We start from the raw sequence: 27,788 nt of genomic DNA on the forward strand, positions 1-27,788 counted from the left end.
GTCCTACCTCCTTTCTTCTTCTTCTTCTTCTCCTACTCTTTCTTCTCCTCTTTAATATTCTCCTTAACTTATTTTCCCCAACAATGACATAGTTAGCCCATTTAGCTCCAAAAAGACATAATAAGGTCAAAATGGCATAAGAACCTCGGTTAGCTAATGAATATTATATACTTAGCTTGTTTTCCTCTAAAATGACATAATTAGCTTAGTTAGGTCAAAAATGGCATAAGAACCTTTGTTGCCTCATAAAGGTCATATAGTTAGCTTATTTCAATCCAAATTGACATAATTAGCTTAGTTAGGTCAAAAATGGCATAATAACCTTGGTTAGCTCAAAAAGGTCATATACTTAGCTTATTTTCCTCCACAATGACATAATAAGCTCAAAAACATCACATGTTGTTGTTGTTCTTCTTCTGACTTTATTATTCCCATTTTGTAGATTGGATGTACTACATGCGTGGAAGCTGGCATTGATGGAGTGCTTTAGTTCTAGTTTTCATTTGAGTTGATGAACAATGCAGAACTGTACGTATATGAATATATGGACGAACAGTATATGTGGAACTATATGTATATGTATATATATGGATGAAACTTTGTATATGTTGGTTCTTTCGATATATGGGATGTACATTGATGAACAAATGGCATTGATGAACTTTATATGTATATCATATATGTGTTGTGAACTATATATCATATATGTGCTATGAATTATATATATATATATATGTGTGATGTGAAATAACATAAAAATACGGCAAAGGTGCCACGCGTCACCCAGTTGTGTAACCTGATGCAGCAGCAGCTGGCCCATATAGGCTCTTTGTCGTCCGCTACCCTGCCTGGCAGACGGCACAGAGCCTGAGGGAGGCAGACGGCAAAGAGCCTGAGGGAGGCAGACGACAAGGAGTGTGAGAAGCCGGTTGGGGCAACTGAGGGCTGGCCCATATAGGCAGGCGGCAAAGCTGATGTGGGAGGCAGACGACAAAGCTGATGAGGGCGGCAGACGGCAAAGCCTCCGTTAGCCCTAACAGAGGCATTGCCTGTCGGCTGCCATCTAACGATGGTTGCTGTGTGCTTGGTACCAGAGGCTGATGGCAAAGGCCTTTGCCATCCGCTTACATCAGACGGACGGCAAAGAAGGTGCTATGCCGTCGAAAGTAGTCGTAGGAACTTTGCCGACAGGAGGCAGACGACAAAGACCTTTGCTGTCAGTGGAACACCTCTTTGTCGTGTGTTATGGCAGACGGCAAAGTGTGTGATTCATGTAGTGTATTTTGCAGGGGCTTTTACCCAATTTTTCGAAGCCCGAAAAATTCCAGAAAAAATATATAAAAAATCAGCGAAACACAAGCTTCCGGATCACTGAAGATGGGCCAGAGGGGGGCCTGGGGCCTCCCAGGCGACCTGCTGGCGCGGCCAGGCCCTAGGCCGCTCCGGGAGGTCGCCTGGGTGGGTCCCACCTCCTCCGGTTCCCTCCTTTGGCCTATATTTAGAGTCCCGAGAGGAAACTTTTACAAACTTTCTAGAATCACGAATTTCTCCATCGTTCCGCCGCCACAGCGCTTCCGAGATCGGGAGCGTTAGGAGACCTCTTCCCGACACCCTGTCGGAGGGAGGATTGACCTCCAGGAGCTTCTCCACCACCATGGACGCTTCCCGGACATGCCGTGAGTAGTCCTCCTGGGACCATGAGTCCATGACCAGTAGCTATGTGATGTCTTCTCTCCAATCTTGTACTTCAATGGTTAGTCCTTGTGAGCTGCCCTACATGATCAAAGCATCTCTGTAATTCTGTTGCTATTGCTGTGCTCGGTTTGTTGGGATCCAATGGATTATGAGATTATATTCAGATTGTTATGAGTTATGTATTTGATTATCCTTTTATATTATGTTCCTTAGTGATTCATGCATGTTCTCTGTTGCTATTTATTGCTTTGGCCAAGTAGTAGATCGTAACTCCAAGACGGAGTGTTATGCATGATTGTGGGTTCATGCCCCTCAATGTCTAGCTTGAGTGAAAAAAACAGGAGACTAGGGGATGTGCTTGTTGCCACCAGGGAGAAAACAACGGTGCTTGTGACCACGGTTGCGAGGGTTGTTTACCTTATGCATAGTTCGTTAATGCAGTTGTCCGTTTCTTTGAGTTTACACTTTGGGTGGGGCTCGGAACTTAGTACCGGTGAGATGTTCTGGATAGATATCCCAAGGTGGATGATTAGTAAGTAGATGCTGATGAATAAATGGTCTACTTGTCTTGGTGTAATGCCCATTACTATTGAACCTCTAACTATCAAGTAGCATAATTAGCATTGCGGTGTGATCATAATTCGGTCAATCGCCCAACTATGATTTGTTTACCCAAGCATAGTTGTTTATCAGCTTTTGTGAGAGAGACATCACTAGTGAACATCATGTGACTCCGGTTCATATCACCATCATTGTTTACACCTCCATCATTTACTGCTTTCGTTTACTTTTCCGTTGCAATCACTATTACCTTCCCGCTTGTGTTTTGACCCTTTGCAAACTACAAGGCCGGAGAGATTGACAACCTCTGTGTACTCGTTGGGAGCAAAGTTATTTGTTGTGTGTGCAGGTCCATGTCTTCTGCTAGCACCAGGGTGGAATACACCTACTTGTTGAGCTTAGGAGTCCTCTTGGTTCGATAAACCTTACAGTCTTCGTGTAAGGGAAATCTGTTGCTGACTACATCTCCACCTTCCACTTGGGGTAAACAACGAGGGGCGAGAATTATATCCATCAACTCGTCATCAATCACATACTGAGAAATTGTGGGTTAATGATATTGATGTGGTGATATGAACAAGGTGTGAGTGCATTATCATTAATTCATAGAGGTGTCTATATTAAGAGATGTTAATCTTCTTGTTCATCTAAAAAATTAAATGGGCATGGTGTTGATGTGTGAGCATTTCTATTCCTCGTTGAAATCCTAGTGTTGTTTTGAGTCGGAGCGGTGCGATGGTTAATTCCTACCAAGCCTCTCCCTCGGGGCATGCGAGAAGTACTTTGATTTTTGATAAATCTAATAAAACTTTGCAATAAGTACATGATTTCTTCATCACTAATGTGACACCACACCATGTACATACGCAGTCTCACCTCCTCATATTTCCTAGCTTCTTTGGTACCGTGCATCGCCAGTTCTCGCCTTCAGGATTGGTGCAACTTTTGCTGGTGCATCCAAACCACGTGACATGACATACTCTGTTGCACATAAACTTTTTATATCCTCCTCAAAACAGCCACCATACCTACCTATCATTTCATTTCTATAGCCATTCCGAGATATATTGCCATGCAAATGCCGTCATCACTTCACATGAGTAGTTCGTTCATCATCATAATGCTTTGCATGATCGTATAGGGCTGACATATATTTCTGGCAAAGACACCAATGATCATATTTTTATACATGTCATGCTAGATCTTTGCAGATCATGGTACACTAACGGAGACATTCATACATAGTCATATCGTCCTATCAGTTTTCATATTGAGTTATAAGTAAATAAAATTGTGATTATCATCATTATTAGAGCATTGTCCTAGTGAGGAAATAAAAATGGGGGAGGCCAAATGATCCCACCATAATAAAAAATTGAGAAAAGAAAAAATGAATGTGAGAAAAATAGAGAAGGGACTTTGCTACTATCCTTTACCACACTAGTGCCTCAAAGTGGCATCTCGTTCTTCATGTAGGGAGTATCATGTTATATCATTCATATTCTAGTGGGAATCACTTTTCCATGAACTTGGCTTGTATATTAAGATGACAGCCTTCCTCAAATTCCCGAGGTCTTCATGGGCAAGCAAATTGGATGCACACCCCACTTAGCTTCAGTGGAGCTTTCATATGCTTATAGCTCTAGTGCATCATTTGCATGGCAATCCCTACTCCTTGCATCGATATCTATCGACAGGCATCTCCATAGCTCGTTGGTATGCCAAGTTGATGTGAGACTATCTTCTCCACTTTAACCACTTTGAAACCTACCACCATATTCTATTCCACCTTCATGGTATGTCCAATGATTCACGCTCATCTATTGCATGAAGAATAAAAAGTTGATGCATATTGAAAATGTACGATCCAATTGCCTCTCTTGGACACCGTGGTGCTTGACATTTGTATTAATGTGGTGAAGATGGAGCCATGTCTTGCTAATATAATAATATTTATGGGGTAAAACAATCTTTATGGATTGTATACTTTGAAGATTAATGATTTTGCTGCTTATACCAATAAGTATTGTTGTGTTAATAGTTGTTAATTCATTGTTTCTCAATGAGCATACCTACATAAATTTACATTATGGATAGCATGTAACATCAAAAAATCCGTTTTTATCATTTACCTACTCGAGGATGAGCAGGAATTAAGCTTGGGGATGTTTGATACGTCTCCAACTTATCTATAATTTTTTATTGTTCCATGCTGATATATTATCATTTGAGAATACTTTTGGGGTATTTATGTACCAATTTTTTATTGTTTAGCACTAACCTATTGACCCACTGCCTAGTGCCAGTTGTTGTTTTGTGCATGTTTTTTTACTTTTCGGGTTTTCCATACCAAACGATGTCAAATTGACCTTATAATTTTGGTGATTTTCTCTAGACCAAAATAAGACCCAGGAGTATCAGAAGAAGGCTAGAGGCTGCACGAGGGGTCCACAAGCCAACAGGGCACGACCTAATGGCTTGTGCCTCCCTCGTGTCCATCCCGACTCCATTCTTTAGCTTATAAATTCTTTTTTACCCTATAAATAGAAGAGTCCCAAAAACACCTTTATGCCGCCGCAAGTCTATATTCCGACGGGAGGCCACCTAGAGCTCTGTTCTAGCACCCTGCCGAAGGGGGATCGATCACCGAGGGCCTCTTCATCAACCTTGATGCCCTCACGATGATGTGTGAGTACTTCACCACGGACCAATGGGTCCATAGACAATACGTATATGGATATATATCTCTCTTGATCTTCAATACAATGATCATTGCATATTCGTTTTGATCCACGTGATGTAGTTCCTTTTGTGCGATGCGTTTGTTGGGATCCGCTGAATTGTGGGTTTACGTTCAGATTATTCATGATAAATATTTGAGTCTCCCATGAATACTTATATGATTCTTATGTGCATGATTATGACAGCTTCGTAATTTTCCCTGATCTATTGAAATAGTTTGGCCAACTAGATCGATATTTCTTCGGCGAGAGAGGTGCGTTGTAGTGGGTTCAACATGGTGAATTTCTATATCCCAGTGACAGAAGGGGACAAGATGCGTCTTTGTGTTGCTTCTACCGAGGATAGAACGATGGGGTTTCTTCATGTTGCTTGAGTTTTCTTTGTCTACATCATGTCATTATTTATGAGTGGAGTAATAGTAATTGGTGGATGATGGATAGCGGTCGATGAGTGGAGTAATAGTAATTGGTTCAGGCATGAGTCGGCAAATTTGTTTATGTACGTGATGCCTATATACACATTATCATTGTTGTGAATATTGCATAACTATTCCCTTTTCTCTCAATTGCCCAATAATAATTTGTTTACGCACCGTATGCTGTTTTTCATGAGAGATGCCATTAGGGAAAACTATGGCCCTCAAGTCTATTCACAAAATAATGGTAAAACCTTAAATACCTTGCTGCCATTTATTTGTTTTTATTTTATCTTGCTATCTACAATTATCTACACACCTCACTTGCTTGCAAATAACAAGAACAAGAGGATTGACAACCCTCTTGCCTGCGTTGGGTGGAAGTTTGTTCTTTTGTGTGCAGCCGCGAAAGACAGTTGTATTTGATATTCCTGTTGGTTAAATAAACCTTGGTTTCATAAGACAGGGAAATACTTACCCACATTGTGCTGCGATAACCCGTTCCTCTTTGTGGAAAACCCAACGCAGATCACAAATATCAGACCTCCAAGCCAAGATTTAGGCTCTTGACATGGAAGCGAATAGGCTTGGTCTTTAGCAGGCTGGCTAGCAAACTCGCTATGACCTTGAGGGAATTCTGATACAGTTGCATTGTCAATCAGAAGCTTTCTAGAGGCAGCGCGGTACACTCAACTAGAAGCTGAAAGGGGACTCCTTGACTGCCTACTACTTCGCATTGCCAACAGTTGGAGGCGTTGGTGCCACATCGATAATCTCCTTGTTGAGGGTGTTTTGGGTGCCGTCCCGTGACGCATTCCTCCAACATGCCCATGATTTTTCTATGACACTCTTGCTACTAGTCCTCCTTCGGGATTCTCTATCTCGAGTAACCTATGGGAAGGTCAGTATCGAATCTCTTATCAAGATAATGCCTACCTTGCGGTCCCCCTCTCCTCTGCTGAAATTGAGGGGGTCGTATATTCTTCTAAATCTAACTCTGCCCCTGGTCCTGACAGGTTCTCTATTGCTTTCTTTAAAAAGTCCTGGCTAGTGTTACACCCTATGCTTTGTGCGATTATCCAGGGCTTCTGTTTGGGGACACTGGATATTTCTCGGTTGAACTATGCAGTTCTTTCTCTCATCCCCAAGGCCAAAGGTTCGTACTCCCTCTCTCAATTCCAACCGATCGCGTTAACCAATAATTTAGTCAAATTCCCTGCCAAGGGCTTCACGATTCGTCTCTCCCTATGGACCATAAAGTGCTTAGCAACACCCAATCGGCTATCGTCAATGGCAAGTTTATCCAAGGCAACATCTTGAGTCTTCATGAGATTGTTCACGAACTTAAAGTCAGGGATACTAAAGGCTATCGTCAATGGCAAGTTTGCATTTTTTCTCCTTCACCATGTCTTCCGGCGGCAATTTGTGCATGGGCCACAAGATCGTCATCGGCACACTCCCTTTCATCGCCGACGATTCGGCATGGCTTCGGGAGGCGCCTCTCGACGTCGAGGCACTTCCAGTTCGCGGAGCGACATTCTTCCGTGCTAGTTCCTGTGGAGTTCTTTTCTACTAGCCGTCGGCTGCGCTTCCCATCGCGCGTTGCAACAAGCGATCCGGTCTCTCGCGGCTCCAGCGTTGGGTGCGCCATGCACTCGCGCGTCAGACATCTTCACCGTAGGTGGTGGCTATCGAGCCCACCACACCTCCATGCGCTGCCTCTCACTCGGTGTCAGATCCGACTGGCTCTTCTTCTGAGTGCGAGGGTTGCAGCCATGTGGCGGAGATCTTCATGGCCGGCTCACACGAGAGCCGCCAAGTACCAGTCAGGGCAAGCGAGAATCCAGAGAGACTTCGGGCGCGCGTCATCATTAGCGCCCTCCAACATCCGGTCGATGTTCTCATCAGAAAAACGTTGAGGTATTCCGCACGCCCGTCCTCATCTTGGCTGTGGCCGCAAGGATTGCAGACTCCATCCAGCCAACGAATTCAGAAGCGGTAGAGGTTTGGAGCAGATCCGCGCGCTGTTGTAGGCGGCGCAACAGGAGGATTCCGCTGTTTCTTAGTCTCACAACAGACTGCACAACAATTCCGTCCGAGCAGACACAGTTCGGTTGGTTTACAGCCCAGGTTATCCCCAGCATCGCAGAGGGGGAGATCGCCAAGAAGATTGATACAGAGACTAGGGGCGGAATCCGCTTCCCCCTCGGTTCAATCGCGACGGTCGCCATCGTTCACGCTCTCCTCCACGGAGTGGTTCATACGTGCCCCGGCACTACGACTAAAGGCGATCGGTGGGCGATGAACGCGACCAAAGGCGTGATATAAGGGACCATCTCGCTCAGAAGAGAGTTGACAGAGGCCGAGCCCACCGTGACGGTTACGACGGAGATCGTCCGAGTGGAAGTGGCTCTGTCAGCTCTGGCCCTGAGTGTTTCAGCCGAGCAATCCGCTCCGTTGATATTCCCCCCAACTTCAGGTTGGCGACGGAATAAGCAAGTTCACCGGAGAATCCAAGCCGGAAACGTGGCTAGATGATTATTGAGTGGCAGTTCAGATCGGCGGCGGCAACGACAAAGTCGCAATGAAGCAGTTGCCCCTGATGCTGGATGGTTCAGCCCGTGCTTGGCTGAATCAACTAGCTTTTTCAAGCATATACTGTTAGGCAGACTTCACCCGAGTGTTCATCAAGACCTTCAAGTGCACCTGCAAGCACCCTGCTGGTCTCACCGAGCTACAACATTGTATCCATAAGCGAAGTGAGTCTTTGCGCGATTTTATCCACCGCTGGACTACTCTCCACCACACGGTGGAAAACGGCACCGAGCATCAGGCAGTCTGCACTTTCAAAGCAAGCGTCACGTACTGAGAGCTGTACTTGAAGTTTGGTCGGACAGGAGACATGTCCATGAACAAGATGATGGAGATAGCAACCCGCTATGCCAAAGGAGAAGAAGAAGACTGCCTCCGCAGGGGCAAAGGCAAAGTAGTCGACGGGGATGCCAATTCCAACCGAAAGCAGAAGCAGAAGGTGGAGCGCACCCCGCCGGCAAAAGCAGCTGCTGTGGCGGCATGAAAGTTGAAGGGAAAGGCCAAGGGTCAATATCCTCCCAAGAAATTCAAAAAGCAGTCAGGACCAGATGTCCTTGATCAGCCCCATGCAATCCACACTAAAATAGATGAAGAAGGCAACACTATAGTGCCTAAGCATACCACTCGACAGTGTCGGCTGTTTATCCAAAAATTCTTAGAGGATTAGTCAAGTGAGAAAGACCCAGAGAAGGAGGACGACGAGCAAGAAGACCCTTTCCCAAAAGTCCATGCCACTCTGATGATGTTTGCTGACGTCGAAAGCAAGAGTCGACTGAAGGTGGTCAACCGAGAAGTGGACATGGCAGCTCTTTCCGCCCCAACATATCTCAAGTGGTCGTAGACAACCATCATCTCCGACTAGTCGGATCACCCAACCCATGTACCCAGCCCGGGACGTCAGGCTCTCATTGTCGATCAAGTGGTTGAAGGCGTTCGGCTCCGCAAGGTGCTGATGGACGGAGGGAGTGGCTTAAACATCATGTACGCCGACACTCTCAAAGGGATGGGCATTCCGATGTCCAAACTCAGCGACAGCAATATGCAGTTCCATGGAGTGATCCCACGGAAGAAGGCCAAGTCACTCGGCAGATCGTGTTAGACGTCGTGTTCGGCTCTGACAAGAACTTACACAAAGAGAAACTCACGTTCGAGGTGGTAGACTTCCAGAATGCCTACCACGCCATACTTGGTCGTCCAGCTTATGTACGTTTCATGGCCCGACCATGTTACGTCTATCTGAAGATGAAGATGCCAGGACTAAAGGCAGTCATCACCGGCAATCGGCAGAGGGCAGAAGAGTGTTTGCAGCAGGGCTCCAGGATCGCCGACTAGCAGCTAGCAATGGTGGAGCTTGATGAGTACCGGAAGACAGCAGACCACGCTGAACTGATGCGCTTGAAGAAGCCAGCTTCTGAGTCTACATTCCAGTCGGCAGGGGAAATCAAGGAAGTCAACATCCACCCAACGGATCCCACCGCTGCCCCGACCAACATCTCAACAACTCTTGATCCTAAATAGGAAGCCGAGCTCATCTAGTTCCTCCTTGAGAACTGGGACATCTTCGCATGGAATCTCGCTGACATGCCTGGTGTGCCCATGGAACTGGCTGAGCACCGACTAAGAGTCGACCCTAAGGCTCGGCCTGTCATGGAACATCTGCATCGGTCCGCCACGCAGAAGAGAAAAGCAATTGGCGAAGAAGTGGCTAAGCTCTTAGGTCAAGTTCATTCGTAATGTTAACCACTCCGAGTGGCTCGCGAATGTCGTCATGGTGCCTAAGAAGGACAAGTCACTCCGAATGTGCATCGACTTCAAGCATATCAATCGGGTCTACCCTAAAGATCACTTCCCGCTGCCCCGCATAGATAGATTGTCGACTCGACTGCGGGATGCGAGTGATTGTCTTTTTTAGATGCTTACTCTGGGTACCACCAGATCCATCTGTATGGCCCAGATGAAATAAAAATGGCCATCATCACCCCGTTTGGGTGCTTCTGCTACATCACTATGACATTCGGTCTCCAAAATGCAGGAGCTACTTTTATACACATGATTCAGAAATGCCTCCTCGATCAGATCAGTCCGAACATGGAGGCATACATGGACGATATCATAGTCAAGTCACGCAAAGGTTCCGACCTGCTGACTGACTTGGCAGAAACATTTGCCAACCTTCGAAGGTATGACATCAAGCTCAACCCAGCCAAGTGAACATTCGGAGTCCCCAGCGGCAAGTTACTCAGTTTTCTCGTTTCCGAACGAGGAATCCATGTTAACCCCGAAAAGATCGGGGCAATCGTCCGAATCAAAAGCCCCGAGCGAGTACACGTAGTTTAGAAGCTTACAGGGTGTTTGGCAGCATTAAGTAGATTCATATCTCGACTCTAAGAGAAAGCCCTACCACTATACCGACTCATTAATAAGTCAGATACCTTCGAGTGGACTCCCGAACCAGAAGCTGCATTCGTCGAGTTAAAGACTCTACTATCCACCCAGCCGGTTCTTGCTGCTCCGTACAACAAAGAGCCACTCCTCTTATACATCGCAAATACTAATCAAGTCGTCAGCACAGTCCTAACAGTCGAGCGAGAGGAGGAAGGCATGGCTTATAAGATTCAGTGCCCAGTGTATTATGTTTCTGAGGTATTTACTCCTTCCAAGCAGAGATATCCCCACTATCAGAAGCTTCTCTATGGGATTTACATGACTGCAAAGAAGGTGGCTCATTATTTTCAAGATCACTCGGTGTCTGTTGTCAGCGATGCCCCATTGTCAGAAATCCTTCACAATCGGGACGCATCTAGCCGAGTGGCGAAATGGGCAAGGGAGCTACTATATTGCTACATAAAGTTCGAAGCCAAGAAAGCCATCAAATCTCAAGCTCTGGCGGATTTCATGGCCGAATGGGTCCAACAACAACAACCAACCCCGACCCACTCGGCATACTGGATTATGTTTTTTGACGGCTCAAAGATGCTGAATGGTTCTGGTGCAGGCGTAGTTCTTATATCCCCGAAGGGGACAAGCTCAGTTATGTATTGCAGATTCACTTTGATTCTTCTAACAATGAGGCGGAGTATGAAGCACTCCTCTACGGGTTGCATATGGCCATCTCACTCGGCGTCCGACACTTGATGGTATACGGTGACTCGGATCTAGGGGTTAATCAAGTGATGAAAGAATGGAATGTGAGAAACCCTGCCATGACTGGGTACTGCAACGCAGTAAGAAAGCTTGAGAAAAGATTCGAAGGTTTAGAACTTCATCATGTTCCTCGATTCAAGAATCAAGTTGTTGATGAGTTGGCAAAAATCGGATCCACTCAAAAATTGTGCCCAATGATGTTTGTTTAGAACACATACACGCTCCTTCGGTCCAGGAAGATCCATTCACTGAAGAACCACCTCAGCCTGCAACTACTTCTAATCCGACTGAAGTTGTAATCCCAGCAGTTGTCGATCTAATCGTGGAGATTCGAGTGGTCATGCCTGAGTGGGCAGTACCATATATCGCATACATCCTGAGGCGAGAGCTACCGGAAGATGAAGTCGAAGCTAGATAGATTGTCCGCAGGCCGAAGGCCTTCACGGTAATGGGAGATCAGCTTTATAAGGAAAGTGTGACTCGCGTAGCATAGCGGTGCATTTCCCCTGAGGAAGGCCCACTGATTTTGGAGGAAGTACACTCGGGAACCTATGGTCATCATGCGTCCTCGAGGGCCATCATTACCAAAGCATTCCGAGATGGATTCTTCTCACCACGAGGGAGTGAAATGGCCAAAGAAATTGTGGACCACTGCGAAGGCTGCCAGTTTTACTCCATCAAATCGCACACGCCATCTTCTGTTCTGAAGACAATCCCCCTCATATGGCCATTTGTTGTCTGGGGCTTGGACATGGCCAGACCCTTTCGAACAGGGCAGGGTGGATTCACTCATTTACTAGTTGCAGTCGACAAATTCACCAAGTGGATAGAAGCCAAGCCAATCAAAAAGCTACATGCACGTACTGCAATCAAGTTCATGAGAGAAATCACTTTCAGATTTGGAGTCCCGCACAACATCATCACGGACAATGGATCGAACTTCGACTCGGATGAATTCAAGAGTTTTTGCTCCAACCAAGGAACCCGAGTGGATTACGCATCTGTTGCTCACCCCCAAACCAATGGCCAGGCTAAACGGGCGAATGGACTCATACTTCAAGGATTAAAGCCTCGTTTCATGCGACAAATTGGACATGTTGTAGACGTTTGGGTCACCGAGTTGCCTGCTATGTTCTAGGGTCACAGAACGACCCCGAACAGGTCCACTCGGCGGTCTCCGTTCTTTCTCGTATATGGAGCAGAAGCTGTCCTTCCGAGTGATTTGCTACACAATTCTCCCTGAGTCGAACTCTTCTCAGAAGCTGAAGCTGAACAAGCCCGACATGAAGGAGTCGATCTTTTGGTGGAGAAGAGCGAGATGGCCCTGATTCGGTCGACGATCTACCAGCAAGACTTACGTCAGTTCCATTCAAGACACGTGAGGAGTCAGACGTTCCAAGCAGGTGATTTGGTGCTCCGAGTGCATCAGCATAGGCCACACAAGTTAGCTCCCGCCTGGGAAGGACCCTTCATCGTCTCCAAAGTGCTGAACAACGGAGCCTACCGAATCTACAATCTCGAGAAACGGATCGACGAGCCGCGGGCGTGGAACAAAGATTTACTTAAGCGTTTTTACGTTTGATGAGCAACTATTTTGATGTAACGAACAAGATTCCCTAAAGCAATATACTTGCCAGAAGTTCTAATTACTGTAATGTATATGTTGACTCCGTTCTAAAAAAACTTCTCCGATTGAAGAGCTATCCTCTCACTCGAAGCCTTAGACGCGAACCAGATTCTCCTAAGTTAAAAAACTTCCCCGAGTGAAGAGCTACCCTCTCACTCGGGGGCTTAGCCGCGAACCAGATTCTCCTAAGTTAAAAAAACTTGTTCGACTGAAGAGCTACCCTCTCACTCGGGGGCTTAGCTGTGAACCAGATTCAACTAAGCTCAACAACTTCTCCGAGTGAAGAGCTACCCTCTCAGTCGGGGACTTAGCCGCGAACCAGATTCGCCTATGTTAAAAAACTTCTCCGAGTGAAGAGCTACCCCCTCACTCGAGGGGCTTAGCCGCGAACCAGGTTCGCCTAAGTTAAAAAACTTCTCTGAGTGAAGAGCTACCTTCTCACTCGGGGGCTTAGCCACGAACCAGATTCGCCTAAGTTAAAAAACTTCTTCGAGTGAAGAGCTACCCTCTCACTCGGGGGCTTAGCCGCGAACCCGATTCGCCTATGTTAAAAAACTTCTCCAAGTGAAGAGCTACCCTCTCACTCGGGGGCTTAACCGCGAATTAGATTCGCCTAATTTAAAAAACTTCTCCAAGTGAAGAGCTACCTTCTCACTCGGGGGCTTAGCCGCGAACCAGATTCGCCTAAGTTAAAGAACTTCTCTGAGTGAAGAGCTACCCTCTCACTCGGGGGCTTAGCCATGAACCAGATTCGCCTAAGATAAAAAAGCGCCTCCGAGTGAAGAGCTACCCTCTCACTCGGGGACTTAGCTGCGAACAAGATTCGGCTAAGTTAAAAATTTCTCTGATTGAAGAATAATCATCTCACTCGGAGGCTTAGCCGCGAACCAGATTCGCCTAAGTGACGAAACCCAGCCCAAGTGACGAATCAGACTTCACCTAGCTAGCCCCAACCCCACTGCGAATCAAGCTTCGCTTAAGTGGGAGACTTTGAGTATGCCCAGAGCATTCCCAAAAAGAAAAAAATCAGTCGACAAAGATAAACTCAAATTCAGTCGAAACGAGCAAACTTGTGATACCCGACGCAAATCAAGTTTATCCGCGCAGAACAAAAGCACTCGGGTTACTACCTGAACAAAGTTTAAAGTGTTTACAAGACCACTCGGCATACCAAGGCAAATCAAAGTTTTTCTTACAAATGTTCGTCTTCCTCACGGCTCAACTGGACTGGCCGGTTCCACGACGGTATCGAGGTCGATGACATCGGTGATGTGCGTTCCTGTATCGATGAAGGTCTCCATGAAGTCTTCAAAACGAAGCTTCTTTGTGTTTGCAACCTGCAACGCCTTCAGCTTCTCCTCCCGAGCCTCCTTACAATGGACCCTGACAAGTCACAGAGCCACATCAGCCCCATATCGAGCGGCAGACTTCTTCCACGCTTGAACCCGCCGAGGAATGTGCTCCATACGGGTCATAATTGCCTCCAGGTCATGCTGGAGATCATCCTCTAGCCAAAGCTCCTTGTCGATCTTGCTCACAGCCGCCCTCAGTCGCGTGATGTACTTCTCCACCTTCGTCAGTCGGGAGTTCACACGGAACAGATCCAGAGCCGGACCATCACCGAGTGGAGTATTGATAGGGTTAAGTGAGGGCTCGACCTCCTCAGTTTCCTTCCCTAAGTCCTGACAGAACTCTGTGAAGGAGAAAATTCAAGGTCATCATCGAAATAGCAAACAATCAATCACAACATTCACTCGACAAGACACTTACCAGTGAGTAACCCTAGCATCTTGGTGGCAAAATCCCCCGCGTATTTTTCTTGAGCATTCGCCGCCTTGTTCATGTCCTTCAACTGGTTCATCCACTTGTACCTCTCTTTCTGCATCTTCTCGACCTCCACCTACAAGCTCTTACTGGTTGCCCGGGCCTCCACCAATGCCTTGTCCTTCTCCTCAAGTGTTTTCTTCAAAGCAGCTACATCATTCGTAGCCACCTCCAGGTTCGCGGTTGGTTGAGTCTTCTCTGTAGTCAAGGTAGCATACGCAAAACCTACTTCACAAGCTTTCTGAAACGATGAGAAGACAAAAATCAATCGACGTATATCTTACTTCCGAGTGATATACGGACAAAATTAATTCACTTTCGAGTGATAAAGGCTTAATTTGATTGAAGAAAAAGGTATGTTTCCGATCAGACCCCTGTCGATGCAAGCACTCGACAGCGGTCTCGGGGACTACACCAAGTGGGTTCACTCGGCGTGACCCCACTAGTTTATCACTCGACCAGGTTTGCCCTGACGAGCCAACAAGATTATACATTCGAGTGCTTAAGACCATTCACTAGCGATTAATAATAGTCTCGGGGACTACACCCAGTGGGTGCACTTAGCGTGCCCCCACTTGATTGAACACTCAACCAGATCTGATCTTGCGGACCGGAATCAACTAAAAAGAATGTCTACTGATTCAGACCCCTGCCAATGCAAGCACTCGACAGTGGTCTCGGGGACTACACGCACTGGGTTCACTCGGAGTGACCCCACTAGAACAAAGATAACACAAGGACATTTCTACAAAACACCCACTGGGTGTGAGTCGGAATTCAAACTTACTGTCGCACTTACTCGGACGTTTTCTCGGAGCACCACGCTGTTGTTATACACCAAGGCGATGGCATCATAGGCTCCTTTGGCTTGTTGTGTCATCAGCTCCGCCTGGATCATAGCTTCCTTGGTGGCACTAGTTTGGTCCTCAGGGATACGACGCATGGTGTAAACAGTCGTGGGTGACAACAACCCTGAAGTTGCAGTAGAAACAACTAGAGCGCCCGACTGTAACCTAGTCGGCGTTGTGGTGACAACAACCGAACTAACAGGCGGAGCACTCACCACAGGCAACTCCGCCACAGGAACCTCAGACACAATAGGTTCCACCTCAGCAGTAGGATGCCTTTGATCATCGTCATCCAGTTGGATGACCTCTGGTGGCGGCGTGGCTCACAGACGGAAACACCAGAAGTTACAGCGAGAAAATCATACACATGGAAGAGTAACACAAAGTGGAAAATCATTAATACCTAGCTGTGAAATGGCTGCGTTGCGGTATCGACCTCCATGGGGTCTTCGCCCCCCCCCTACAGCGGCTACGACACAGAGGTAGCAGCTATGTAAATGCAATTCCACTCGGTCATCACCAACCAGAAAAGTTCACTCGGATTAGATGGGAAGGTTAAATACTTACGCAAAGGCGACTGGCACAACGATCCTCATTCTAGGCAGAGCCTTCCGAGGTTTGGGTCCACTAGGCTTGGACACCTTTGCAGGCTACTCCACCGGTTCGCGAGACAATCCCCCGACACATTTGGCGCTGCTGGCACTCGACCCCAAAGGCTTGCTCGGAGTGCCCGTGGGGTCATGACGCTGCTTGGACCAGGGCTCATGGCGAGAAGGTGACGAGTCTTCCTCCTCGCTTTCCTCCGACTCCTCCTCCTCGGTCTCCTCACTGTCTTCAACATATTCCTCACTCTCCGCACTATCCTCCATGCTCCCCTCCTCGATGTCGAGTGTGTTGTCGTTCGGGACCGGAGATTGCAAACCATGCCTGCAAGATACAACTCACAAGCTCAGTCGACAAGGAAATCGCAAGCACTCGGTCGTAATGCAAAGATATTCAACAGAGCAAGCTAACTTTATTTGTCGATGGATTTTGAGCAGAGAAGGGCAGGACTCTCTTCGCCCCCATCTGATTGTCGCAAGGACGGGCTATTCTGCGGATCCACTTCGTTACCGTGTCTTCATCCACTTCTTCAAGATGAGGCCGAGTGGAGTCCTCTGGGCTACTGTAATGCCACATAGTGTGGTCCCGAGCTTGGAGAGGCTGGATGCGTCTTCCAAGGAAGGTCTCTAACAGATCCATCCCTGTCACTCCGTTGCGGATGAGACCAATCAGTTACTTGACTAAAGGCTCCACCTGAGCTTTCTCCTCCTTCGTCGATGATACGTCTCAAACGTATCTATAATTTTTTATGGTTTCATGCTGTAATCTTGTCATCGTTGGATGTTTTATGTACCTTTTATATCTTTTTTTGGGACTAACTTATTAATTCAGTGCCAGTTCCTGTTTTTTCTGTGTTTTTGGCTCTTTTCAGATCTGATTTTGGAACGGAGTCCAAACAGAATAAAATCCCCGAAATGATTTTTTTCCCGAATGGAAGAAGATCAGGGGGCTTGCGGGCCAAGCCAGGAGGGCTATAGGAGCCCACAAGCCCCCTCTCCGCCACCAGGGGCGGCGGTGGGTAGGCTTGTGGCCTCCCTGGCGCCCCCCTGACCTAGATCTTTCTCCTATATATTCCCTAAAATATAGAAAAAAATCAAGGGATCCACGAAAATACTTTTCCGGTGCTGTTGGGGATATTATCTGTTGGATAACTCGCCCTAGTTGTGTCGGGTCACCAAAGATGGCGATTCATCTAAATGTGGTTCGGGCCTTGGCCTGGTAAGGCCGTAAGTTGTATGGCGGTTTCATACTTTCAGAAGGAGTCCATAGTAGAGAAGGTCTCCAAGCCTTGGAAAGATGGCGACTTGGAGATCGCAAGAGTCACCATTTGTGTAAAGGAAAGGACCCTTGTAAACCCTAAGGACTCGACCTGTATATAAAGGCGAGTCCCAGGGAAGAAGAGGGTAGGTTAGAAATCATCGAGTGCTAGGTCAGGCGAGTTACGCCGTCCTTGTAATCGAAACTCCATCAATACAACACAAAGCAGGACGTAGGCTTTTACCTCCTCACGAGGGGCCAAACCTAGGTAAGTCTTTGTCTCGCTCCCGTTCAACCCCTTTGAGTCGCCACCAAGGTGCGATGGTTCCAACACTAAGTCCTTTCACGAGGACATCTGCCGTGACAAAACCATGACAATTGGCGCCCACCGTGGGGCCTGCGCACGGTGGAGTTGAGTTCTCAAAGGGAGCCCTACCAGGGTTTGGGAGCTACGCGATGGGGCTCATGACCCGGAGCCTCCGTGGGAAGTACTACATCAACAACTTGCTATGGGGGCCCGAGGCAGATTCGATCGAATCTGGTTACAAGGTCCCCTTCGGCAGGATCAGCGTCTTCATCGACATGATTGGATCGCCCGTGCTTGAGCCGGACACCTCCTCCTACATCGTCGTGCCGGCCAGGTATGTCCGCCCGGTCGTGACGCCAAACCTAACCCGCCCAGTCTTTGTTGGATTCACGCACAGATCTGAGGAACCAGAACACCCAGCGACCCAGGAAACCACGCCGGTCAACACTGATGACGAATCGTCCATGGGCGATTCAGATTCAATCTAGTCTCTACATGGGGGCTGCCTTGGGGGATTGTCACTAGCCATGGACCACGAAGTTTTTGACTGGACTCGCCGTCAGATCACCGTTTACATGGAAGGGGCGACTCAACCCTCGCCAAACCCAACATGCGGAGATGGAACTGGCGAGACGTCTAGAAGCCCGGCCGCGATTTTGGTGGAGTTAGAAGCGGAAATAACAAGGCTCATGGCGAGCCCCATCACACTGGAAAACCAGGAGGCGGTAAAACACGGAATTGACGAAGCTAAGAGAAGGGGTGGCAAAGGCTTAGCGGGATGCCGAGGTGGAGTCCGCCAGGATCGAGACCCGGCAAGCTCAAATTACCGCTGAGATAGCTCCCTTGAATATCGACAACTGGCGGCTGGTGAAGCTTTCGAAGCCTTAAAACGGCAGCTGGTCAACCCACTGGTCTTGGCTGCCCCGACTGAGAAAGAGCCCATGCGTTTTATATATTGCGGCAAACTCCAAGGCGGTGAGTGTGGCGGTGGTCGTCGAAAGGAAGGAGGAAGGGAAGGAATACCCTGTGCAACGCCCGGTGTATTTTATCAGCGAGGTGTTAACTCTTTCCAAGCAGCGATACCCACACTGGCAAAAATTAGTGTATGGGGTCTTTATGGAAAACCGGAAGCTTAAACATTATTTTCAAGAGCATCCCATCCGCTGGTTAGCTCTGCTCCCCTCGGGGACATCATCCAGAATCGGGAGGCGACTGGGCGAATTGCCAAGTGGGCGATTGAACTTGGGCCGCACCACATGCGATACACCCCTCACACGGCTATCAAATCTCAGGCCTTGGTTGATTTCGTCAATGATTGGACCGAGTTACAGATCCCGGAAGACATGCCTGACCTTACATACTGGACTATTTATTTTGACGGGTCTAGGCAGTTGGAAGGCTCGGGGGCTGGCGTGGTGTTGATATCGCCTCAAGGGGACAAATTCTGTTACGTCCTCCGACTCATGTTTCCATGTACCAACAACGCTGCGTAATACGAAGCTTTGCTTCACGGCTTGCGACTCGCCAAGGAGATGAATCTTACACGGGTCAGATGTTTCGGCGACTCTGATCTAGTGTCTCAACAAGTTTCAGGCACTTGGGATTCTCGGGACCCCTTAATGGCGGATTACAGGAGGGCTGTGTCCGATGTGGCGGGTCATTTCCATGGCTATCAGCTCGATCACATTGACCGATGCCTTAACGAAGCAGCTGATGCCCTTTCACGTCTCGGTTCCCAGCGTAAGCCGGTTCCCCCCAATGTTATTCTGGATACTCTGCATAATCCTTTCGTAAGGTTGCCTTCAGAGGAGGAGTTGGCAATACCAGATCCTGAGTCCCAGTTTGTTGCGGCTCTTCATGTTACGCCAGATTGGGTTCTTCCGTATCTGGCTTATCTCGCCCGAGGCGAGTTACCTACGGATGAAGTGTTGGCTCGCCAAATCATTCGGCGAAGCAAGTCCATGGTGATCATCAATGGCGAACTATATAAACGGAGCACTTTCGGGGTTTTTCAAAGATGTGTTTCCTCCGAAGAGGGGTGCACAATTCTAAATGACATTCATTCCGGAGATTGTGGGCATCACGCCGGGTCACGCTCCTTAGTTTCAAAGGCGTTCCGTCATGGTTTCTTTTGGTTGACGGCCCATGCAGATGCAGAGGAGATAGTTTGTCAATGTGATGGATGACAGTGTTATGGGCGACAGGCCCATGTGCCGGCTCAAGAACTAAGGATGATACCCATCACTTGGCCTTTCGCGGTCTGGGGGTTAGACATGGTTGGCCCTTTAATATGTCATCCAACAAGAAAACCATTTGCTGGTGGCGGTTGATAAGTTCACCAAGTGGGTTGAAGCAGAGCCTGTTGGAGCTTGCGATGCGGAGACAACGGTCAAATTCTTGAAAAAATTGATCTTCCGGTTCGGATATCCGCACAGTATCATTACTGATAATGGCACTAACCTGTCTCAAGGGGCAATGCAGGAGTTTTGCCGTCGTGAGCACATCCGGGTTGATGTTTCTGCGGTTGCTCACCCACAATCTAATGGACAGGCGGAGCGGGCAAACCAGGAAGTTTTGCGGGGAATCAAACCCCGACTCATGGTTCCCTTGGAACATAGCCCACTTGCGGCCTTATTACACTTGAGCTATTAGCTCTACGTTTTGTAAGTTTTTCATTTTCTTATAAAGCAATAAGATTAAAACGCCTCCTGACTTGGGGGCTTTCCTGCTAATTCATCTTATTGAAAGGTATGGATCTTTATTCTTTCATCAACAAGTCGCCCAAACATGGACGCTATCCATACCAAAGAGCTTAAGTCACCACGATGCGCTTATTACAAAACTGGGTATCGATAAGCCAAAGAGGATGGAAGTCTCCACAAGCGCGCGATTCAAACATAGGCGCCTTATGTGATTCTGTGGGTTAGACCGGCTTACTTGAGGACAGTGTGTTCCCAAGTCGTTTTGTGGTAATAGTGTATACGCTTCTACAATCCTATGATGGTCTTTCCCTTAATCATAGGTCACTTGGGGGCTTCCTCTCACTGAGATCAGCCTTACTACCCATTTGGCATGCGAAAAATTACCGCATTACAAATGGTTATACTGGACTATGTGTTGGCCGAATCGCCATATGGACCCGTGAACTCTTAGCGAGTTATTCCGTTCATGGACCCTGAACTTGCCTTTGTTAAAACATGTCTGGTACCGGCAAGCGCCTCACATGGAAAATAGCGAAACCATTGGTTCATTGAACCCGCTTCACTGAAGCTTGACTTGTGCCTGATCAGTCAGTCTAAATACTTGAGCTTTTGATACAAAAGTCTCCCTTGGGTGGCGCTTGAGTTTATTTAACTCGCCCTATCCTGTCGCGATCTGATGAGCCGACGAAATTGCTATTTTTACCTTCCTGGCACTGCCACAAGGTTTTTCAGACTTTTTTCTGACTCGCCTCAAAATATCTTGGGGCGATTGCTATTTATTATCACCCATTACTCACTGAGATGGTTTGATATATGTTTTCAAGCTTAAAACAGGTTGATGATCAAAATCACTCTAGCCATGGCGGATCAAGCATCATGAAAACACTTCAATGGCGGGTCAAGCATCATAATAACGCCTCAAACGGCGGATCAAGCATTTCAAAACACCTTAAGGGCGACATAAGGATTTTTCGAGATATCGCAGAAGCAGTTTGATTCCTAAAAAGACTTATTACATGGCTCTCATGGCCAAATCTATGAAGTTTTATTCTGCTGATGTCCTTGGATCAGCCTGCTGCGAGCTTTGGCCGACTTCAATTTGCAAGTCGCCCAGTACCCAGTTACACTTGGATAACGCGGCGAACTCATCTTCATCGTTCAGCACTGATGAGAGATCCGCCTCCAAGTCAAGAGGATTCTTGGGTCGACGTGGAGTTAAGCTGGTCGTCACAAAGGTTGGTGGGTTAACTTTCTTGTTCTTATTGTCATAGGCGTTTTGGTATTTTGATAAATCCAAGTTTGCAGCAAGCTGAGTCGCCGCGAAACGGGAGTCTTTAACAACACGCTGGTAGTCCTCTTCAACAAATTCTGACCCGTCATCCTTGAGCTGAGGAAAGCCCGCCGCTACTTCTTTTGGGTTTATTTCTGGAGCATATGCTAAGGACCGTCTCAGTATAGTCAGTGCTCCTTTCCGGGCGGCTGACCGAGTTAGCTCACCAATTTGAGGAGGAAGAGTAGATAAGCAGCCAAGCATCTTCTTTATTGATGCTATAGGTTCCTTGGCGCCCATCACTGCTTTCACGGTCAGCACACTTCCGGTATATAGTTGCTCCGTCAACGTGTAAATCGCCTTCAGCATCAGGACGCAATCATCCTGAAGGTTGGCGGCTCTCGGACTTGTATAAGAGGTAATGATAGTCAGCGATTTATACAAAGCTATTTCTTTACAAACATCAAGGGTTGGTTTTAACCAAAGACAGCTTGCGCCATGTTGGAGATATGTCGCTTTAAGCCAGACAGCTCTTGTTGCACAGTATCCAACTTGGCTTCAGATTTTTCTGCTCGCTTTATTAAAGCATCTTGATCAGCTTGAGCCCTTTTTAAGTCGGCTTTTAGCTTCTCCATCTCAGATAAGGTCAGTTGATACTTCTCTTCTGATTTTGCTCGGGCATCGTGTTGATCGGTTAAACTTTTCCTCAAGTCGCCAAATGCTAATTCAGTTTGGATAAGTGATTCCTCTTGAAATATATAGTTAAGGGGCAAGTCTCAGAATTATTGCAAGCATCATCCCTGACACTTGTGGGCTAATGTATATTTTTTTAGACAAAATTATACAGTATCAAGACCCGGCTCATCTTTTTACTGATGACCCGGCCCTTGGGGGTTACAGGTCGAAAGTTTTTTCTTCAATTATCAAGACCCGACTCATCTTTTTACTAATGACCCAACCCTTGGGGGTTACAGGTCGAAAGTTTTTTCTTCAAATTATCAAGACCCAGCTCATCTTTTTACTGATGACCCGGCCCTTGGGGTTACAGGTCGAAAGTTTTTTCCTCAATTATCAAGACCCGACTCATCTTTTTACTGATGACCCGACCCTTGGGGGTTACAGGTCGAAAGTTTTTTCTTCAAATTATCAAGACCCGGCTCATCTTTTTACTGATGACCCGGCCCTTGGGGGTTACAGGTCGAAAGTTTTTTTTCTTCAATTATCAAGACCCGGCTCATCTTTTTACTGATGACCCGGCCCTTGGGGGTTAATGCGGATAATACAGTGTGCAATAGGACGTACCTCATGTTTGTTCTTCAGCAATCCAAGCAGGCTTTTCACCATCTCATAACTCGCCTCCAGGAGACTTGCAAAGCCAGAGCAAAGTTCTTTGAATTCGAGATTCTCATATTGGGAGAGCTTAGCCTTGGAAAGTTCATGCTCAAAAACAGGTTGAGCTGATGATGATACATGCTTCGATAAAACCGCTGTGGCCGGCTTAGAGAAGTGAGTACCGGTGATAACTACAGTGTCTGGGTCTTCTGCTGTTTTTAATGGACTTGGCAGGTTAGGCGTTTCCATGGTTTCCTTGGGCGAGTTGGGGAGATCCACTTGATCTTCAGGCTTGTCTTGGTCTGGGTTATCCTGGATCGGCGCCGATTGTTCAATAGGCTCCGAAGCTGTAAGGGGAGTTGACCCGCCAGTTTTCCTTTTCTTTGCCTGTGCCCTAAAAAGAGAAGAGGGTGCGTTTAAAGGAGTTGATGTTACCACCATCAGAACAAAGGTAAATGTTGTCAAAGGCTTACCCAGGGACACAGATCATTGGTGGGCATGCCGACATCACTGAATCGCCAGATGTGGGTGGAGAACTCTGCAAAAATTATACTTCGTAGATATGAGCGAGTTACAAACGCGATCCAAAAGGATCTGAAGAAGTGTTATCAAAAGATACCTCATTTTGCCTTTTCTTGTTTCTTGTTGGTAACCCAGACACCAGGTCTCCAGAATGACTTCGAGTTTGCCGATTTGAGGCATGTTGTGCTTTCTTCAGAAGGAAATTTGGATCCAAACAAGCATTTGGGTGTGAGAAGGGAACTTTCCCACAAATTCGTCTGGCCGGCATAGGTGGAGAAGAAGATGAGTCAGAGGAAACAAAAATTACCTCTACGGAGTCTTCCTGGCTTTCATTGTCCTCATTCTACACAAAAGATATAGGTCTAAACACAAAACTATCAGTAAATGGATGGTGAGTTAAAGAAGATGGATTTTTACCTCTGAAAGTACGTCGCCGACTTGGGATTCATCGGTTTCAGATGGCTCAGTAACGGTGGCTTTGCCCTTGCCCTTGGACTTCTTCTTTGGAGGCGGCCTAGCTTGCTTCATGGCCGACTTCTTTGGCCTCTTGGACCAGAATTTATCACCTTTCTGAAATGGCATATTTTATAAGAGGTCATAGTTCAAGTAAGACGAAAGGAATAAAAACAAGAGGCAAGTTGAGTTATTTACCTTTGGTGCCGGGTTGATCTTGAAGAATGGCTTAAGACCTATTTGGCCGCATTTTGCCACGGGTTCGCCGGTCAACTTCTTGATGATGGTCACAATATCACTCTCTGTTAGAGCCGTGTGGAAGTATCACTTAGGGTGATCTAGGGTACCGTCAAAATCACACATTAATCCGTCCCGGCGACTTAAAGGGAGGATCCGCCATTTGACCCAGCAGCGGATCAAGTCAACCCCAGTAAGGCCGTTGTTTGTCAGAGATCTTAACTCGGACAATACTGGGATAAAGTCTGACTCCTCTTCTTCGGTGAGCTTGTCTGGGAGTTTAAAATTTGTTGGAAGGCGATCTGCCCTATAGCCGAGAAGCTTGTTCTCGCTCTCAGGTGAAGTCTCCCGGCAGTAAAACCAAGACTCGCCCCAGCCTTTGGGATGGCTTGGCATGGCGAGTGATGGGAATGGACTATCCCTACGGCGCTGAACATTGACACCTCCAACTCCAGACTAGTGCCATTGTGAAATTCTGTTTGGCGATTCAAGTGGAAGAAGTGCCAGAATAAAGGAACTGAGGGTTCCATCTGCAAGTAGGCCTCACAAAACACTTGGAACTGGCATAGATTGCTTATCGAGGTGGGCCCTAAATCTTGGAGGCGGATATTCATAAATGTCATGGCATCTCTGAGGAATTTCGATCCGGGCGGCTTAAAGCCCCGTTCAAGGTGTTCAACAAAAACAACTATCTCCCCTTGCTTCGGATTGGGGACTTCTTCTCCTAACCCGGTGTGCCAACCGATAACCTCTTGAGGGTCCAGATTCCCCGTTTTTACATAGTCATTAAGTATGGCATCATTGACCTTGGTTGGGAGCCAGTCACTTTTGAAAACAGCGCCCATGCTACAAAGGAATAAAACTACGGGTAAATCAACACGCCAAGCATCTACTGAAAATGGTGAAACAAGTTCATTTGACTCGCCAAACCATTTGCCTCATGGCTGAGGGAGTTTTGTGACCCGCCAACGAAGGTGCGGGTCAAGTGGCCAGGGCGACTTATGAAACTCTTACTACTTAAAGGAGAGGCATTTCAGAGCATCAGTAGTATTTGTCAAGATGGTGAAGCATGAGATTATAAACAGATTTCACTTGACAAGCGATAGATTATGGATCTACTGGACAGACAGAAATGAATGTGAAAAAGTTCTGATAAAACGGCCTGCGACTAAGATGGGAGCAATACTGTTGATCTGGTGAAACCTTTCTAAGTATACAAGTCAAGGCCGAACAAATAAAGGTATGAAAAACATTGTTGAGCTTTCTATCATCACCGCCAACTAGTCAGGAATTATGAAGCCGTTCGGGAGGTACCAAGAACTCAGTAGGTATGAACCTCGAAAAAACTTGGATCTGCTTTCAATGGCGGAAAACTGACCTGACGGATACGGCTGGAGACGTCCGAGGAGGGGTTCGCCGTGAGCTTTGCGCGGACGGCGACGAAGATCTCGGGTGAACGCGAAGATCTTGGGCGGCGACGAGGTGCTCGACGGCGACAAGGTGCTCGACGACGACAAGGTGCTTGACGACGGCGAGGCGTTCGACGGCGAAGAAATGCTCGGCCTCAACGAAGTGTTCGGCAGCGACGGCGGCGCCGAAGCTTTCGGACGATGATGAAGTCTTCGGGTGGCGGCGGAGCTCTCGGGTGGCAATAAGGTTTTCACTGTGACGGCGAGGAAGAGAAGGGCGACAAGACGGGTAGGTGAAATGCGCCCAGTCCCTTCCTCCCGCCTATTTATCAGGTCGGGCACTAGGATCGAGGCGACACGAGCGGGAACTGCCAAAAGATAAAGATTCGCCATGATGGCGCCCCAAAATTTTTGGGCTAACGATGTCAAAGGATCCGTTGGGGATTACGTCATTATCCTTTCCGAAATTCAAGGGATAAGGAGGTGCCAACAAGAAGTGGTTTGGCGACTCAAGTTTTTCCGCAACAAATGGCGGTTTAAGTGCATGGTGCATAAGAGGGGTGAAGATGAATCGCCCTTAACTGAGTAAATATATTGGCGTGAAGGAAATTCAAGTCAATCTGGGGCCTAATGTTGGGTATATTATCTGTTGGATAACCCGCCCTAGTTGAGCCGGGTCACCAAAGCTGGCGATTCATCTAAATGTGGTTCGGGCCTCGGCCAGTTAAGGCCGAAAGTTGTATGGCGGTTTCAGACTTTCGGAAGGAGTCCATAGTAGAGAAGGTCTGCAAGCCTTAGAAAGATGGCGACTTAGAGATCGCAAGAGTCACGATTTATGTAAAGGAAAGGACCCTTGTAAACCCTAAGGACTCGACCTGTATATAAAGGCGAGTCCTAGGGAAGAAGAGGGTAGGTTAGGAATCATCGAGTGCTAGGTCAGGCGAGGTACGCCCTCCTTGTAATCGAAACTCCATCAATACAACACAAAGCATGACGTAGGCTTTTACCTCCTCACGAGGGGCCGAACCTGGGTAAGTCTTTGTCTCGCTCCCGTTCAACCCCTTTGAGTTGCCACCAAGGTGCGATGGTTCCAACACTAAGTCCTTTAACGAGGACATCTGCCGTGACAAAACCACGACAACCGCCGCAAGCTTCCGTTTCCGCGAGATCTCATCTGGAGACCCTTTCCGGTGCCATGCCGGAGGGGACTTTGGAGTTGGAGGGCTTCTACATCAACATCATCACCCCTCCAATGACTCGTGAGTAGTTCACTTCAGACCTACGGGTCCGTAGTTAGTTGCTAGATGGCTTCTTCTCTCTCTTGGATCTTCAATACAAAGTTCTCCATGATCTTCATGGAGATCTATCCGATGTAATCTTCTTTGGCGGTGTGTTTGTCGAGATCCGATGAATTTTGGATTTGTGATCAGATTATCTATGATATATATTTGAGTCTTTGCTGATTTCTTATATGCATGATTTGATATCCTTGTAAGTCTCTCCGAGTCTTGGGTTTTGTTTGGCCAACTAGATCTATGATTCTTGCAATGGGAGAAGTTCTTGGTTTTGGGTTCTTACCGTGTGGTGACCTTTCCCAGTGACAGTAGGGGCAGCAAGGCATACATCGTGTAGTTGCCATCAAGGGTAACAAGGTGGGCTCTGTCGTAGATATGAGATTGTCCATACATCATGTCATCTTGCTTAAGGCGTTACTCTGTTCTTTTGGAATTATTACACTAGATGAATGCTGGATAGCGGTCGACGTGTGGAGTAATAGTAGTAGATGCATAAAGTATTGGTCTACTTGTTTTGGACGTGATGCCTATAGATATAATCTTTTTGTGTTTCTGCAGGCTCTTGTGATATTCCTTCACTGGATCGATACCTTGGTTCTCAAACTAAGGGAAATACTTACCACCGCTGCGCTACATCACCGTTTCCGCTTCGATGGAACACCAACGCAAGGCTCCAAGGCCACGGGGGAAATCCTTTGCATATTTGCCTAGGGAGTCCCTTAAGGCGTAGCCGTAGCAGAAGGATTCCTGGTGCCGTCAACACACCTATTTCTTGTGGCGTTGGAATGTCTTTTGTTGCAGTAGCAGAAGTATTTCTGGTGCCGTTGCCGGGGAAGGAGAGATCTATCCAAGTAGGTCTCACAAACTCATCTCCTGCATTTACTTTTTTGCCAGTTGCCTCTCATTTTCCTCTCCCCCACTTCACATTTGTCGTTTTCATTTGCCTTTCTCCT

This window comes from Hordeum vulgare, chromosome 7H, assembly GCF_904849725.1.
Source record: "Hordeum vulgare subsp. vulgare chromosome 7H, MorexV3_pseudomolecules_assembly, whole genome shotgun sequence".
Taxonomy (NCBI): domain Eukaryota; kingdom Viridiplantae; phylum Streptophyta; class Magnoliopsida; order Poales; family Poaceae; genus Hordeum; species Hordeum vulgare.